General features: G+C 43.9%; 1 long non-coding RNA gene across 2 annotated transcripts in view; it reads left to right on the forward strand.

Moving 5' to 3' along the window:
• The first annotated feature begins 3,010 nt into the window (after positions 1 to 3,010).
• LOC125299278 overlaps positions 3,011 to 16,577 on the forward strand; it is an 86,310-nt gene continuing 72,743 nt past the window's right edge. For both annotated transcript variants that reach the window (XR_007194346.1, XR_007194347.1), the window contains exon 1: positions 3,011 to 3,315. This is a non-coding gene — a long non-coding RNA (uncharacterized LOC125299278). The remainder of the gene's footprint in view (positions 3,316 to 16,577) is intronic.

Consider the following 16,577-nt stretch of genomic DNA (forward strand, 5'->3'; position numbering starts at 1 on the left):
AATACTGAAAATGCAGCCATGATGATGATGATGATGAATATTTATTTTGGCTTTCTTTTAATCCTACTGAATTTGTAATTATGTATCGGCCGTTCTAATACCGATAGTATGTGGGTGCCTGTGTGTGTGCATGTGTATATGTGTGCATATAATGAGTGTACAGTCACTAAATGTACACATAACCTAAATTTTTTGGACCCCCCCCATGGAATTTTACGAAACTTGGCATACCCCCAGAGAATGCCAGGTCAATCATACACATAAAATTTGGTGCAGTTCTGAACATCTTAACTGAAGATAGGGGCGATTAAAGCAGAATAATATTGCATTTTCATTTTTTACCGGGGGGATGGGGACGAAATGAAATTTTTGCGTAAAAGTCTAGTGGGGCTACATACCCACCAAATTTCATGTACCCCGGTGGTTCGGTGTCCCGGGTATCAATGACCAAAAATTCAGGAAGTAGATGACGGGAAAAATTCTTGAATTGTGTGCATGTGTGCGTGTACAAGTTTATATTCAATGGAGCAATGCCAGACCGAACTTCCCCACCTTAAATGTTGTGGGCGGGACTAAGTTCGGAATGGCACCCAGGCTATGGCTGCCCAGCAACATTGCTCAAAAAGCTGCCCCTGTATCATCACCTTTATGTTTTTTCTAGTTTACATGAAGATGCAAGATCTTTCAAGGATCATGATGTTTTAGCTTTGAACAGAATCAATATCAGATATGTGCTTCAGTAGCCAAGTATGTTTACACACACAAATAATTCGGCAGTAGGTGACTATCTAGTAGTACAGAAATATAGCTACACAATATGATATGTGTGCAGTTTTTGTTCAGTCTTTTCCATCAAAGCTGTGAACTGAAAGTGATGCTTTATTTATCCGCCTTTGTCAGTAACACAGGCTGTATATTTGCTGATGTCGGCTGATTAGTGTGAAGTAGCCTACACTAGTTAGGCAACACTCCTCTCCACTCTGTTCACAGGCTCCGTTCAAGGGCATGGCTAATGAAATGCATGACGCGGATCAGTGCCGGACCATATCTCCAGCGCACCACGCAGACCTGAGCTCCGTTCAGCGGGCAGGGGCTTAGAGGAGGTGGGTGGGTAGGAGCGCGGGATAGCAGACACGTGTAACCGAGGTCGAGGGGTTGCTCTCGTTACATCGACGTATCTGCTCGGTGACCGAGGTGTTATTGGACCGGATGAACGCGGGCCAAAAAAGCACGCACACGCAGGTGAAATCCATGACCTGGCTCCCGAGTGACCAATTACGGCCCGTTCACCATCTAGTCGGCCCTTTCATTTAGCACGCAGGGGTCAGTGATTTGTTGGTCTTTACAATCCCTCTTTATCCCACTTGCCAGCTCAACACCTCTCTCTCACAACCTGCCCGACAGCCAAACAAAAGGGAAGTGCGTGGGGCCAATCAATGATGCCATAGAAACAACACCACAGAAACACTGCAGCTGCCATATTGGAAAATAACCATATTTTAAAGAATTACAGAGCAGAAGAAAAATATAATATGAAATGAAAAAAAAAATACTACATGACAGACAGACTAGGCTACCCGGCCATATGAAAGAGGTGTGTACAAACATATAGGAATTGCTCCCGTCACGTAGAACACCTGAATTTCATACAAAAAAATCATGCCTTTTAAAATGCAAAGTAGGCCATACATAAAACATGTATTATTCTGCTGTATGTAATGAAGGGGGACATAATTATGTGTGTTAATACACAGTTTTAAAAATGTACATCCATTACTTTCACTATTTGGGTTATTAATACTCCCATAGTATATTATTTTTTGCCCCCACCCCCACCCAGTAGCCTATTGATTATGAGTGCCATTTAAACCAAGTTAATATTTAATGTCTTATATTATAATTAGGGGTAGGCAAAGAACACTACCTGAATAATACACTTTCATAACAATGACCTAATGAATCAGCTCAACTCAAGCATGTCTAATCAAAATGATCTCTCAAATGAGGCTACAACCTTTAAGAGCATTTGGGGTGGACGCTGAGAAGAGAGACGCCCCAATGCACTTACATCCTGTGGCTTATCCGGCAGTTCTCTGGATCCCGACCATTTCCTATGCATACCGCACAGGGCCCAGACGTTCCCACGGGTCAGGTGTAAACCTCGGCTACATGCTCACACCAGCGGATGTCCACTATGGCTCAATTCAGCGAATAAATAATATATTCAAGGCCCACAGCAAACACTGACATTCAGTCAGCAGAGTTGGGAAATACCTCTGGAAAACTGTGATAACCAATCGTGACTGGAGGATGTAGACCTACCCTGCAAACTGATGTTTTGCTCAGTCACCTTTCATTATTCATTTGGACGGTGCCTTCGCTGTTTTAACCGCTACTGATATATTATACATGTGGTGTCCACTGGCACCGTTCAGATCAATTATGGGGTATCAATAAGACTAATGGGCCAATGCATTTTCCAATTATAGGCTTACCCCACTCTCTCTCTTTGCTTAGATAGAACAACAATTTACAGTGAGTTGGTATAGCTTGACAGAAATAATTATGAATAATTATTTAAGGGCAAACTGATGAAATAGGCTAATTGATGAAAAAGTGAATTCTGGTTAAATATGAATAAATACCTTGAATATTAACAAATAGCCCTAAGTAATGGAATTGTAGTTCTGTTAATTGTAATAAACCACAACCCAATTAACTAGACCTAAATATATTGAATGTCATGAAAATACGATATCAACAGTTATTTTTTTCTTTTCATAATATATGTCGCGAGTATTCGCAGATTCAGAAATTGACACGTTGTCATCTCAATTCTAACCTACTGTTGCGAAGGCAATATGAACCTTAATTGGTGCGATTTCGTCTTAAGGCCGGTGAGTGGCGCTAGAGAGCGCCTTCACACACACGCACACACACACTTGCACAGTTTCTAGCTAGGATGGAATGGGAGGAGCGGTCGAAAGTATCCACACGGTGAGTCGCACCAGGCATTCGCCTCGCTCACATCGCATCGCTGTAGCGCAGATACGCGAGCGACGCGTCCTTAGGCAGCTGTCAACTCCCACATCGCGGTCAACTTACTGTCGGGAAGGAATAGAGTTTCGCTCAGCGTCAGGAGACTACCTGGTCGTCACGAAGGACAAGTGCAATCAGCCGTATCATACTTTTTTTGTTCCGCCGCACACTGAAACACTATGTTGCGTGCCGAGAGCATTCATTTCTGAAAGGAGGCAAGGCAAGGACGAGGACGAGGACGAGGACCGGGGACCTTCCAGCCGCAACTCAGCAAAGGTAAGGTGAGGGAACTGGTCTTTAAACAAAACGCTACTCTGCAAATGATTGGCTCAAACCAATGCTTATTAAGTCTTCCTTGTTGCCGTCCGCGTCCTTTTAAACGCCGAGGCATGCTAGACGTGTGCTCAGAAGTGCGTGTTTGCAACCTCACGGCAAGTGCCTGGTCACAATGAAATGGATAGTGTGGTGGAGATATGCGCAAGCGCTCATGTTCCCATTTTAGGGAGAAAAACTTCCTGTTTGCTAGGCAGCGTGACAAGTACTGGGATCTAGCTTCTTTAAGGTATTCTGTTTTAGGGTCGCTTGCGCTAAGGTGACAATAAGGTTTTGAATATAGACTACTATTAGCTTCGATGTGTACAAAGCAAGGGTGGTCCACTCGATGCTATACCAGGATAAGGCTTTACTATAAATCATTGGGCTATAATATGGAACTGAACAACAATAACATCACCGACAGTATTACTTGTAACGTCAACAAAAAACAACCATGACAATAATAATAATTTCCATGGAAATATGAGCAATTTATAAAATGTTTTTCATCTTAAAAGCAGTAGGCTAGTCTTGTTCTTCCTTATTTATTTAAAGTGTTTTGCTTCCGAGCAGTAAACGGACAGTCAAATTAATTCGTATGTTTTCTCTGCAGTAATTCAGGAGAGTGCATGCATTTTATTTGCAAGTTAGTATTAAAAGCCTCACCTTGTCACTACATAAAGATTCAGTATGGCAGCCAGGCACTTTTGTGTAGTGATGTACTGTATGGATTAGTACTATTTGACTGTTATAGTCCATTACATAAATGGACTAAGGAGAGAAAAAAAATTCATGTCAGGTACACTTAAAAAATCAGCTGTTGACCTGACCTGGTCGTGCTCAGCAAAGCACGCTTCATTGAACTCTCAGAAGTGGCCCCATGTTTGGCCCGAAGCCCAGATCATTCGTACAGTATGTGCCTTCTGCCCGCCACAAGAGATAGGTGCTGCAAACTTTTCATTCGTAGAAACGAGAGGCTAGGCAAGGCAAGGCCGTGCCACGCACTGGGAGCTTGTGAACTTTCCTCGCTCTTCTTGCTGTGGTTGTATTTTCCATAGGAACAAACCGACTCAGCCTTCAGTGAGCCCATGTATTTACTGGGGAGGGGGAGGCAGAGAAGGAAGTGGAGTGAAATAGAGAGAGAGAGAGGGCAGGGTTGTGTGTGTGTGTGTGTGTGTGTGTGTGTGGGGGGGGGGTATTTTGTGGAGCCTCTGTGATTCGGAGGACATCTCTGGACAACAGAAAGCACTTAGGAAGCAGGTACGGGCAGTGAGGAGAACAGAGCAGGGGAGCGGAGAGGAGCAGAGAGGAGTGTGAGCTACTTACCACAAAAGTGGGTGAATGCACAGCTTTATCATTAAAGGAGAAGAGAGCATGGCCGGGGCATGGACATTTCTTATCTTAATTTTCTGAATGTGTGTGTGTACATACATGCATGTGTGTGTGTGTGTGTGTGTGTGTGCACATGTTGATAATATTATGTAATTCTGCAGTTTTAAATCAGCTTTGTTCATAGCTTCATCACGGAAGTCCTGACTACAGAAACAAATATGACATTCTGCTTAATAGTTCATACCTCCCTCTAGATGGGCACAGTCAGGGGCATAACAAAGGGGCTGGAAGGGGGAGGGGGGGGTGGGGTTGCTGGTTTGAGGGGCAAATCTTTTTGTGGAGACCTGAAACACGAAAGGCAATGCAGGATAACATTTTTGAGATTCAATACGATTTCATCAAAGGGTCACAATTTCTAGCAACACTGCTGGGGACTAAATATTTGTATTCTGTATACTGTAACTATACACTAGATAATATCGCTCATCCATAAAGATCAAAATAGATTGCGTTCCCTATAAAGGCATGAGATGAATAAATAAGTACTCAGATAAATCATGATGAAATCACCTCCCCAAACACAAACAATATAAGGACAAAAATAATTAAACAAATAATCAAACAAATAAACAACAAAACAACAAAAAAGAGTAGAACTCTTTCATTGGCTGGGTTTCCATTGAGGTTTCACGCTTTTATAATGCACTTTTCACCTCCGTAACCGAGCATGCATGTTTGAAGTGAATTCCCCACTCTCTGTTCACATGACTGTTCCAATGAACCCGTTTAGAAAACACTGTTGTGTTTTCACATAAATATCCTCTTGGTAATTTCACATTGCTGCAAAACAGCAACCATTTTTGTAGGGAGCTGTGTGTGATGTATTTGGTGCCGTATCGTTCAAAACACCATCTTAGTAAATTGTGATAGAACCATGTGAAGTGTGTGTATATTTATCAGTGTATGAAATGTATTTTATTTGATAATCCATGCTGAAAATCCATCTCTCTGCAATCCATACCGAACCAGCGGTCAGTGAGTGGCTCTTGATTTCAGAAAAAAAAAAAAAAACAATTTTGTGTTTATAATGGGGACCAAAGCCAGGCTGAAAGCAAAACAAACAATGACTTATGTCTCTCGAACCACACACGGCTCGGGTCTTCTAGTGTTTTCAGGCAGTATATACAAGATCTACAGAAATAAATAACCACCAGCAATTTAGTTCCATCTGTAGACTTTTAAAAAACCTTTAAAAATGTGGGTTTTGTGGAGGAAGTGATATATTCTACTAATAACAAGAATATGAATGATTTTGAAAGTTCTGGGTGAAATTAGGTTTGGATTGAGATAGCTTTGCCAGAAATCGTGCCGTTAAAGTGCATGGCTAACCTCGCCTTGTGTGGCTTTTGGAAGGGTGGCAGTAACATCGGGTTCGGACTTTGGCATCTTTGCCAAAACACATGCTTGATTTATATCCAAAACGTTAGGAGCACGTCTTGTCATTGAGGCGCCTGAGAAATCATAGCCGAGAAGATGAACATTGCCTCGCTTCAGAAGGACTCTGTCCTATTGGTTTTGGAGGGCCCTGGGTGAACTCAGACCAGGCCTCGTATCGCCTTGCCAGAAAGCGTGCCTGATTTATGGCTAAAATGCCAGAGTGCAGCGCTATGCTCACCTTATGTGGCTCTTTGGTCCAGCCTGGGTTAAGTCAGATCAGGACTCGGATGGCTCCGCCAGAGCACGTATCTCATGGACCGCTAAAGTACACAACCGAGCATCTGTGACTGGCTGGCTGAAAAGCATGAGCTGGTGTCTGTGACTGCACACAGCAGACACACAGCTGTGAATCGGGAGGCCCTTATAAGGTCCACGGCGAAACGGATGGATCTGCTGAACCCCTGCAAGTTTAAACAAATATATTCACAGATGACGGGTGCAGCGCTATATAAGGGGGCAGGGGCCAAGAAGGCAGGGTTGAGAGGGAGGTAATTATACAGAGAAATCTGAAGGACTCAAAAGGACGTCCTCTGGAATGAGTTCAATTTTTGCATCCATGTCTGAGGGATAATACTGGAGGATAGCACAGTCATGAATTTCATGGGGGATGTGTGTGTATGTGTGTGTGTGTGTCTGTGTGTGTGTGTGTGTGTGTGTCTAATGAATATGTGTGTGTGTCCATTTGTCAGTGTTTTGTATGTGTGTGTGTGTGTGTGTCCCAAATTGTGTGTGTCTGTGTCTACTGATAATTACACTATTGTGTGTGTATGTCTGTCTACTTATGAATGTGTATGTCCACTTGTCAGTGTGTGTGTGTGTGTCTGTGTGTATGTCTACTGTGAGAGTATTATACAGTGTGTGTGTGTGTGTGTGTCTGTGTGTATCTACTGTGTGAGTATAGGTGTATGTGAATGAAAAAGCCTTAACACAGAGACCCTTGAGCCCACCACCTAGCCTGTCCCTCCCTAGCCCCTCCTCCTCTCAGTGTCTTCTGGAGAGACCGGAGCAGTGGATTAGAGCACTGCATATTCAGCTAGCCAAGCGGCGCTAAAGCAGCGCAAGGGGGGTAATATGCCTGCTAATGCGGACGCCACAAAGGCCACCGGGCTCTTCGCTGCTGTCCATGTCTCTCCATGGCTCTCCGCTTCTTAAGATGCCAGTGAGCCGTCAGAACCCAGAAGCTCCCTCCCTAACCTCCGAGCAGCCCCCTCATTTGTCCCACTGAGTAAAATATGGGGGTTTGGACGGACTGACTGGGGGGAGGGAGAGAGAATCACCACCCACCCACCCAAGCACCACTGCCATTACCGCTGCCGGTTTCAGTTGTCTGTCTTCTCTTCAGTGTTGCCGCTGCTAACAAACGCAAGCCGCTTTCCATCACGTTTTCCATTGCTCTGGAAAACATTCACACACACACACACACACACAGAGAAATACACACACAGACGCACACTCGGCACGGAGCGTCAAGGCGATTTGGTGTCTGTGATTGCGGACTGGCAGGCCGAGGTTCCTGTGTGGTCAGGGAGAGTGTGTGGGGACGCTTGTCACATTGTTTTGTCAGCGTTGAGAACAGAGAGCAGACAATGGGGCCAGAGCCTCTTGCTGTCGAGTCTACGCTCATCTCCTGCTAGCAGGGTAGCCGCCCAGCCTAGCCTAGCTGAGCCTAGCCGAGCCTAGCCTAGCCTAGCCTAGCGGACTGGGAAGACGTGCGAACCGAACAGCAGCTAACCAGAACCACTCTTTGGCCCGGATTTGGAAAAGTGATCAACTAAAAAGCGTAAAACAGTACCGAAATGGTACTGAAGATGCACTGGTCAGCCGCCATTGTTTTGGGGGATAAGCGGACGACGGGAAAGCAGAGTATGTGAGTCACTGATTGTTACCATGGCAACACTGGTATTAGGCCTGAGTTAGCTGGTCAGGTAAGGTGTGTAATGTTTTCTTGCCGTAGAATAAGTCAACCTTTCGACTAATATTATGAGCAAAATGAAGACTGTCTCAACATTACAGACCAATCTGAAACACTAACACTTCAGACAAGTGTGAAATATCTTTGTGAACTCGCCCCCGATATGGCGATGTGGCTCTAATCCAATATCAGTTGGGTCTGGATTTAGGATCTCGATCTTGGCGCTGTACTGGTCCTCCTGATCTCACGTAGCCCAATTGCTAAGGCAGCTGAGATGTGGGTCACCGTGCTGTCTATGTGTGTGTGTGTGTGTGTGTGTATGTTTCTTTGTGTCTTTGAGAGAGAGCCGGAGTGGACATATGTGAGTGTGTGTGTGTGAGAGAGAGAGAGAGAGAGAGAGAATCAGAGTATGCATATGTGAGTGTGTGTGAGAGTTAGAGTATGTGTATGTGTGAGTTGGAGTATGTGTGTATGTGTGCGTGTGTGTGTGTGCTTGTGCGTGTGTGTGTAATTTCCGCAGGTCTATCCCTCTCTCCTCTGACCTCTGTGCGTGTGACAGTCGGCAGGGGGCCAGTTATGGCTGTTAGACCTACATGATGACTAAGCGTATTTCTGGCGGCTCAGGGGAGAGCCGCATGTGTGTCTCAGTGTGTGCGTGTGTGTCTCTGTGTGTGTGTGTGTGTGTGTGTGTGTGTGTGTGTGTGTGTGTGTGTGTGTGTGTGTGTGTGTGTGTGTGTGTGTGTGTGTATGTGGAGGTGGGGGAGCAGTGGCATAGTGCTGTCTCGTCTGCTCTTGGCCTTGGTTCTCTGGCATCACCGCGGCCCCTTGTTTATGCCAAAACCGTCTTTATTTTTCTCCTTTTTTTCTTTTCTATGTGTCACCGAGGCTTTATTCATCATTCCGTAAACATGCATATGCAAAGCACACAATAATGCATCATATGTAGGTGTGTGTATGTTATGTCTGTTTGTATGTGTGTGAGTGACAAAAATCTGCTCTTCTTTTCTCAGTTATGCAAAATACATGCCCACAAATAGTGTGGGACACTTTTAAGACACATAATTCTCTCTCACTCTCTCTCTCTCTCTCTCTCTCACACACACACACACACACACACACTCACGACGCATCATTGTGTGCCTTTCTTTAGTGATAATAGGAGCCTTTGTGTAGTGTTTGGCTGGGACGGCTTGTGCTGTCAGGTGTCTGATCACAGCAGAGTTCAGAGCACTGAGACCTCTGGTTGAAGGTGTCGCACTACGCACTACACCTACGCAAGGCTACGCTATGCTATGCCACATTTGGTTGTGCTACACTAGGCATTATGTAGAGCAGGCTATGCTAGACTGTGCTACGTTAGGTTACACTATGCCATGCTCTATTAGGGTATGCTACGCTAGGCATTGTTAGAGTCGGCTGTGCTAGGCTGAAAAAAACCCATGTGACAGCCAGTGGCGATTGCTGCTCTTTGGAACAGGGAAAGCTCTGATAAAAATGGTAAATTATTAAATTAATATTATTAAGGTGCTATATTGTTCTTTGAGGGCAAAAAGTATCCCAAACAGTAGGCTATAGAGTTGGCATGGCATGTAGCCTACACCGTTATATAGCGCGCTACCTAATTTAGCCTAAATACACAACTGGAACAAAAGCAAGTCACAAACTCTGTATCTCCACATTACGGTTTTATTTACAGTATGCTATTTACAAAGACAAATAGAAACGACTGTATTGCTCCCAAATTATGAGAATTTGAGCTGTAACTTGCCTTGTCTCTCGACTTCACCTGCCAACACTAACGTTAACTCATCACTGCCAAGGGGGCAGGCGAACGTTCGGAGAGCGTAGACGCTATGGCGGATCTGAGGCTAAATAGTAGACCAGTTCACCTAGCCATCCCCATTGAAGCCCATTCAATTTTGGCGCCACTTTGACATCAAATAACGTTACAGCTGAAGCGTTTTAAGCCTTTATATGAACTTTTTCTATCTCCGGAGTAATACAACATTGTGTGATTGGCGTCATAACCTCGTAACTGACTTACAGACTGAGTAATAAACTTTTTTCCGAAATCAATGCTAAAGTGACGTAATAAGCATACAGCCAGAGCGGGTGAAAGCGTCGCACAGGAGCAAAATAACCGTATTCTCTGGATAAGAACGAAAGCATCGGAGCACAACATTTCAGCGAAGTTTTGATGGATTGACAGTAGTGATGTTATGGTTGATACCGAGGCTCCGAAGCGTGTGTCGAGAGCGTCAAGCCATTCCCAGCAAAGCCCCGTATCGAGGCTTGAGTTGTATTGGTAATTTGACGTCAGGCGTGACGTTCGAGGCCTCGTTTGGCTCCACTGCTTCGAGTTGTGGTTCACTTTAGGCAGGACGCTTCAACTAAGATGCCCCATACTCGAATACGTAGCTACTCGCGGGTAGTTGTCATTTGTTGGTTGGTTGTAGGCCTATATTTCACTGCTCTCTGTTCATTTAAAATACTACCCAGTTACCAAAGCACTTTCACTGCCCTCTGTTCTTCAAACATACTCAGTTACAAAAGCACTTTGCTCTCTTCTGTGTCATTTTACCCAACGTCAGCCTACAATTTAATATAGATTTTTTCTCTGGAAGAAGGCTGATTGTTGGATAGGACACTGGGTAAGACGTTGGACTAGAAATTGCGCGTCCTGGGTTCAATCCTTCCTCGAGATTATATATTCTCGCGGATCACCTTCTACTTCATTTGTTACAAAAAGAGAAAATATTTCACTACAATGAAGTCACTCTTTGGGACACTGGGCAAGGCGTTAGGTTAGGGATCTTGCAACTTGGGTTCGATCCTTGTCTCGATTTTCATAAACTTTTAGAGATCGCCTATAGCTACTACTTTAATTTGTTAGGCTACAAAGAGAGGAAATATTTCAACATGGGAATCGGTTGTATTCCCCAATGCCTGTACTTATGAATGTATCAAGCATTTGCAGACCAAATGGCGCTTTTTGTATTGCTCTTGTGTGTGGAATTTTTATGTGTTGTATTTTTATTGACCAGTAGGTGTCCTAGGGTGCATTCGAAGCCTCGAGAAATGAACCACTTTTCAACACATTTGGCTGGAAAGCTTCAAGGGTTCAAGAAGCTTCATCTCACCATCACTAATTGACAGTAGCCTAGGCTATGAATGTGGCGAGTGCTGTTTATATTAAATCACATTTATCTACGAACAACTAGGACATTTAGAACAGTAATGTAGACATGGTGGTAACGAAGTAAGTGGCTACATACCCAATCTCTTGGTGCAGCTATCACAAGAGTTACACAAGTCAGACTACGTGCCTACGTTACATTTACGTCCCCTGAGCCTGCGCAGAAAGCCTTGTCGACCAACAGGAAACGGTTGAAATTTGCTTTACCCGCCCATAGACAGTAAAAGAAATGGACGAACAGACTCCGTCGTTTTCAATGGGAGGGCACTGAGTCAAATAGAACGATTTTTCAGTTGGTCCCCCCAGTACTGCGCAGACTCACACTTAACTTTGTGACGTTAGTCATCGAACTGAATCTTGTAACTCATATGATAGATACACAGAAATTCTTCTCACACTTCCTTCGCCTTCAAAGTCATCAAAGTTAAACATTTATTTATGTATTATTATTATTAATATCTTCCTCACCAAGTCGTGTTAATGTTGAAGCTACCACACATGATCATCTTCAAAAACAGTCATGCTAAAACAAAACAAAAAGTTATAGCCTTGAAGCTAATCTTCTTTTCCACTTTTCCTCGACCTACGGTCAATCCATCGAAAACCTCTGAAATGATTAGTGCCGTTTTTAAAAAAATTAGGTTTACTTTTTTATTATTATTAGGTTGCCTCTGTGTAATGCTTTTCCTTAACATACGGTCGTGTATGCTAGGTTTTGCTTATGAGTTACCGTCAGACAGTAAGGTGGACTGAGCTTCTTATCCAAACAATACGGTTATCTCCCTACGGCCAGGGATTACTGAACGGGCCTACTGGGCCCAGGCCCAGGGGCCCAAGGGGTCAGGGGGCCCTGAAGCCCAAGCATTTGCATGGAATCATTGCCTCAATATCAACAAATCAGGATGTAGGCTATGAATCTGATTGAATTTAGTATTGGCCATCTCCAAAATGCACCAGAATACAGGAAATCACATCAAACAAATAAAAAAAATTCTGGGGGAGGACCCCCAAACCCCCCCTCCCACATATACGACAATAAGTGGGGGGCCCTTAATACATCTGGGCCCAGGGGCCCGAAAGTTCATAATCCGCCCATGCCTACGGCGCGAAAGAGAGATTACGTCAAAGCTAGCTTCCCTCCAACCGAACAAGCTAACCATTCTTCTTACGGGTAACCAACGTTACAGACGAGGTAGTGGAGTCTGTTTTGCCTTTGTAGTGTTTATGTGGATTACACAGAAGCTACAATATCGGCACAGGATAGAATGAATGGGCTTCTATGGGAGTTAGCAGAGAGGTGGTCCCTCCAGCCTACGTCGATTCTTCTACTTCCGGGAATTCGCCTGCCCCTTTGGCAAAATCTAGCCCCAGTTTCCGACCTCACACATTACGTGACGTGAATGACGCGGAATGATGATGTTTTCACTCGGAGAAAGGTTTTTCCGAAGCCCATGAACGCTAGGTAAGTCCATATCTTTTACTGTCTATGATCCCTGCCTTGAACTTGAACCACTTCCTGTCAGATCGCAACATATGCTGTCAATCAAAAAGAGTCCAGCCTCTATGACGGTTCCTCCAATCATCATACAGAAGCTCGGCGTCCGGGCCATTCCACTGTCCTGGAAATTACGATTTTGTGGCGCTTGTCCAATAAACGTGTAGCTTTTCTGCACTGAGATCAACCCACTCTGTTGTGCCATTGAAAGTCCAGTGAAGCCGAGCGTCTATGGGTTTTTTGATGGATCGTATTGTTACAGCAATGCTATTACGGGTGCGAAATCACGATAAATGACCGGCAAAACCTTATTGCTGAACAAACTAGCCATGAAGTTGAAAATTTTTTCAGCATGTTCTAGTTGGAATAGTAGGCTAGAAGCTAATGTAATAGTGTTATTTGATGCGATTTTCCGTGATATTTTAGAGGAGGCTGAGCTTCCCCTGTAGTCTTAGAGCAATCGCCTCTGGTGACAGCAGTCGACAAGGCTGGCGGCTACACTGTGTGTGTATGTGTGTGTGTGTGTGTGTGTGCTGGTCACGGCCGTTATGTAATAATTTATTTGGTGAGTTAATAATTAAGTCGGCCTTAGAGGGTAACGGCTCCATCAGGGGCATTAGTGAAGCGCTCAGGTGTGCTTTCACCCCTACAGCCCAGGGAATCCAATCCCCCACAACCCTCCAGACGCCCGTGGACAGGAAGCTTGGTTGTCTAGTCTCTGACCTAAACGCGTGTGTGTGTGTGTGTGTTTGTGAAAGGAGACATCCCTTGCAATACAATGCAATGGTTTGCTGTGACTGACTGATATATACTCATCTTTACCCTCATCCTTTGTTCTAGAAAAAGATGTAAGAGCCTGCAAAAACTGTCTGACCTAACCTGTGTGTGTGTGTGTGTGTGTGTGTGTGTGTGTTGTGTGTGTGTGTGCTGTGCTTAAAAGATATTTTGATGTAGGCTACGTTTTGTTGACGTATGTATTGATACAGATGTTTAGCTGTATGGATATGAAAGCAAAAACCTAAAGACAACAGAAAAGGTCATTTTAAGTTTTCAAGTTAAAATGTCTAATTTGAAATAGGAGTAGGCCTATTACATTTTACCTTTTAAGATCTCTGTGGGCTTAAAATGAAGTGCTTTAAATTGTGTCATCCTTAAGGCTTTGCCTTGTTATACAGAATTATAGTGAATAATTCTGTTTTAGATAGAATGTTATTGCAATAACATATTGCATCATATTGTGGCCTCTGTATCTCGACATATAATAATAATTATAATTATAATAATAATAATTCATTTTATTTGTATAGCGCTTTTCAAAGACCCAAAGTCGCTTACAGAATGGGGGAAACAAAGAAACAAAGGACAACAGTACCACATACAAACATACATGCATACATACATACATACATACATACATACATACATACATGCATGCATACATACATACATACAAACATACATACATACATACATGCATACATGCATACAGATACATACATACATACATACATGCATACATGCATACATACATACATGCATACATACATACATACATACATACATGCATACATACATACATACATACATACATACATACATACATACATACATACATGCATACATACATACATGCATACATACATACATACATACATACATACATACATACATGCATACATGCATACATACATGCATACAGATACATACATACATACATACATACATACATGCATACATACATACATGCATACATACATGCATACAGATACATACATACATACATACATACATACATGCATACATACATGCATACAGATACATACATACATACATACATACATGCATACATGCATACATGCATACATACATGCATACAGATACATACATACATACATACATACATGCATACATGCATACATACATACATGCATACATACATGCATACAGATACATACATACATACATACATACATACATACATACATGCATACATACATGCATACAGATACATACATACATACATACATACATACATACATACATACATACATGCATACATACATGCATACAGATACATACATACATACATACATACATACATACATACATACATGCATACATACATACATACATACATACATACATACAGATACATATAGATACATACAGACACAAGAGCAGCAGTGAATTGAGGAATAAAAAGTAAATCATAATGGTGCAAACATAGAAGACAAGAGCAATAGTGGAATGAGGAATGAGGAATAATGGTACAGACATCCAAGACAAGACAGGAGCAATAACAGTCACAATAGGGGTCGGTTCTTAGGGGGGGGGGTGTGGGGGGCATTTGTAGGGGAGAGGGGGGAGGGCAGGGTGGGGATGGTTATGGTTATGTGTAGGGGAGGTCTTAGGCTTGAGAGGAGAGGTATGTTTTTAAACGGGATATGAATGTGGAAAGTGAGGGGGAGTCGCAGTCACAGACAGGTTGGGGGAGTGAGTTCCAGAGTCGGAGTGCTGCTGAGGAGAAGGTTCTGTCACTGAAGGTTTTGAGTCTTGATGGTTTAGTGATCAGGGTGAGGGGATGACAGGGGCGGAAAGTAGTCCAGATCAAGGGGATAGCTGAGCTGTGGGGGAGGTGTTGATTGTGAGTGGGGCCAGGACCTCGGTGGATGTAACGTGTATGACAAAGAATCCCGGCTTGGCTTGCAGCAGTGACAGCTGCAGTGTGGAGACGGTGATTTTTGTTGTTCAGGCAGTAGAGGTCAGCGGCAAAGAGGAGAGGGTGAGGAGTTGGTGGAGTAGGGAGAAGAGGGTTGAAAGAGACTGTAGTAGCAGAACTGATAATCCAAGGTGGAGCTGAGTTGTGGTAGACGAGAGAAGACCAGGTAGGATAGTGATGGTGGCTAGTAGCTGGTTAGCCACTAGCTGGCAGGCAGTGAGTTTTGCTGGGGCTGCCGTGGACCAGATATTGTATTGTAAGGCGACAGGCAATACCCAGCCCTTGTGTGTTTTTGTGTGTGTGTGTGTGTGTGTGTTTGTGTGTTTTGTGTGTTTGTGTGTGTGTGTGTGTGTGTGTGTGTGTGTGTGTGTGTGTGTGTGTGTGTGTCTGTATATCTGTATGTCTGTATGTGTGTTTTGGGTAGAGGGAGTTCTGCTTGAACAGGTTGTTGTCATACACATCTTTTCTCTTTGATTTTGAAGAAGGTCCCACTCACACTATGGTTCCCCCCAGCACCTCCTCTCCAGGGCATCCCAGCAGACAGAGTGCCAAGCACGCTTTTCTCCCTCCTTTTGATTCGGTGTCTCAGAAGCCGCTGATTGGACTTGCATGAGCCTGCATGAGTTTTGAGACCAGACCCTGGACTTCACACAGCATGTGTGTGTGTGTGTGTGTGTGTGTGTGTGTGTGTGTGTGTGTGTGTGTGTGTGTGTGTGTGTGTGTGTATGGGAGGGGGGGTGTTGGAAGGGGCCAGTGGATGAGGCAGCCAGTGGCCTCTGTTATTCTCACCAGGAGACAAAGCAGTCTTTGTGTGTGTGTGTGTGTGTGTGTGTGTGTGTGTGTGTGTGTGTGTGTGTGTGTGTGTGTGTGTGTGTGTGTGCGCACGCTGCACTTCAAAGAACATTGTCTTCTCACCGCTCCCTTCTCTCCATCGCCAGAACAGGAAAGCCATGGAAAGGGTTTTAGTGTCATGACAGCCACTCGACTCCACACTCCATTCATCTTCCTCTCTCTTTTGAGACAGGAAGTCAGAGGCACCAGCCCTGCAGGAGCTGAGCACAGCAAGCAGAAA

The sequence above is a fragment of the Alosa alosa genome, chromosome 8 (genome assembly GCF_017589495.1).
Source record: "Alosa alosa isolate M-15738 ecotype Scorff River chromosome 8, AALO_Geno_1.1, whole genome shotgun sequence".
NCBI lineage: Eukaryota > Metazoa > Chordata > Actinopteri > Clupeiformes > Clupeidae > Alosa > Alosa alosa.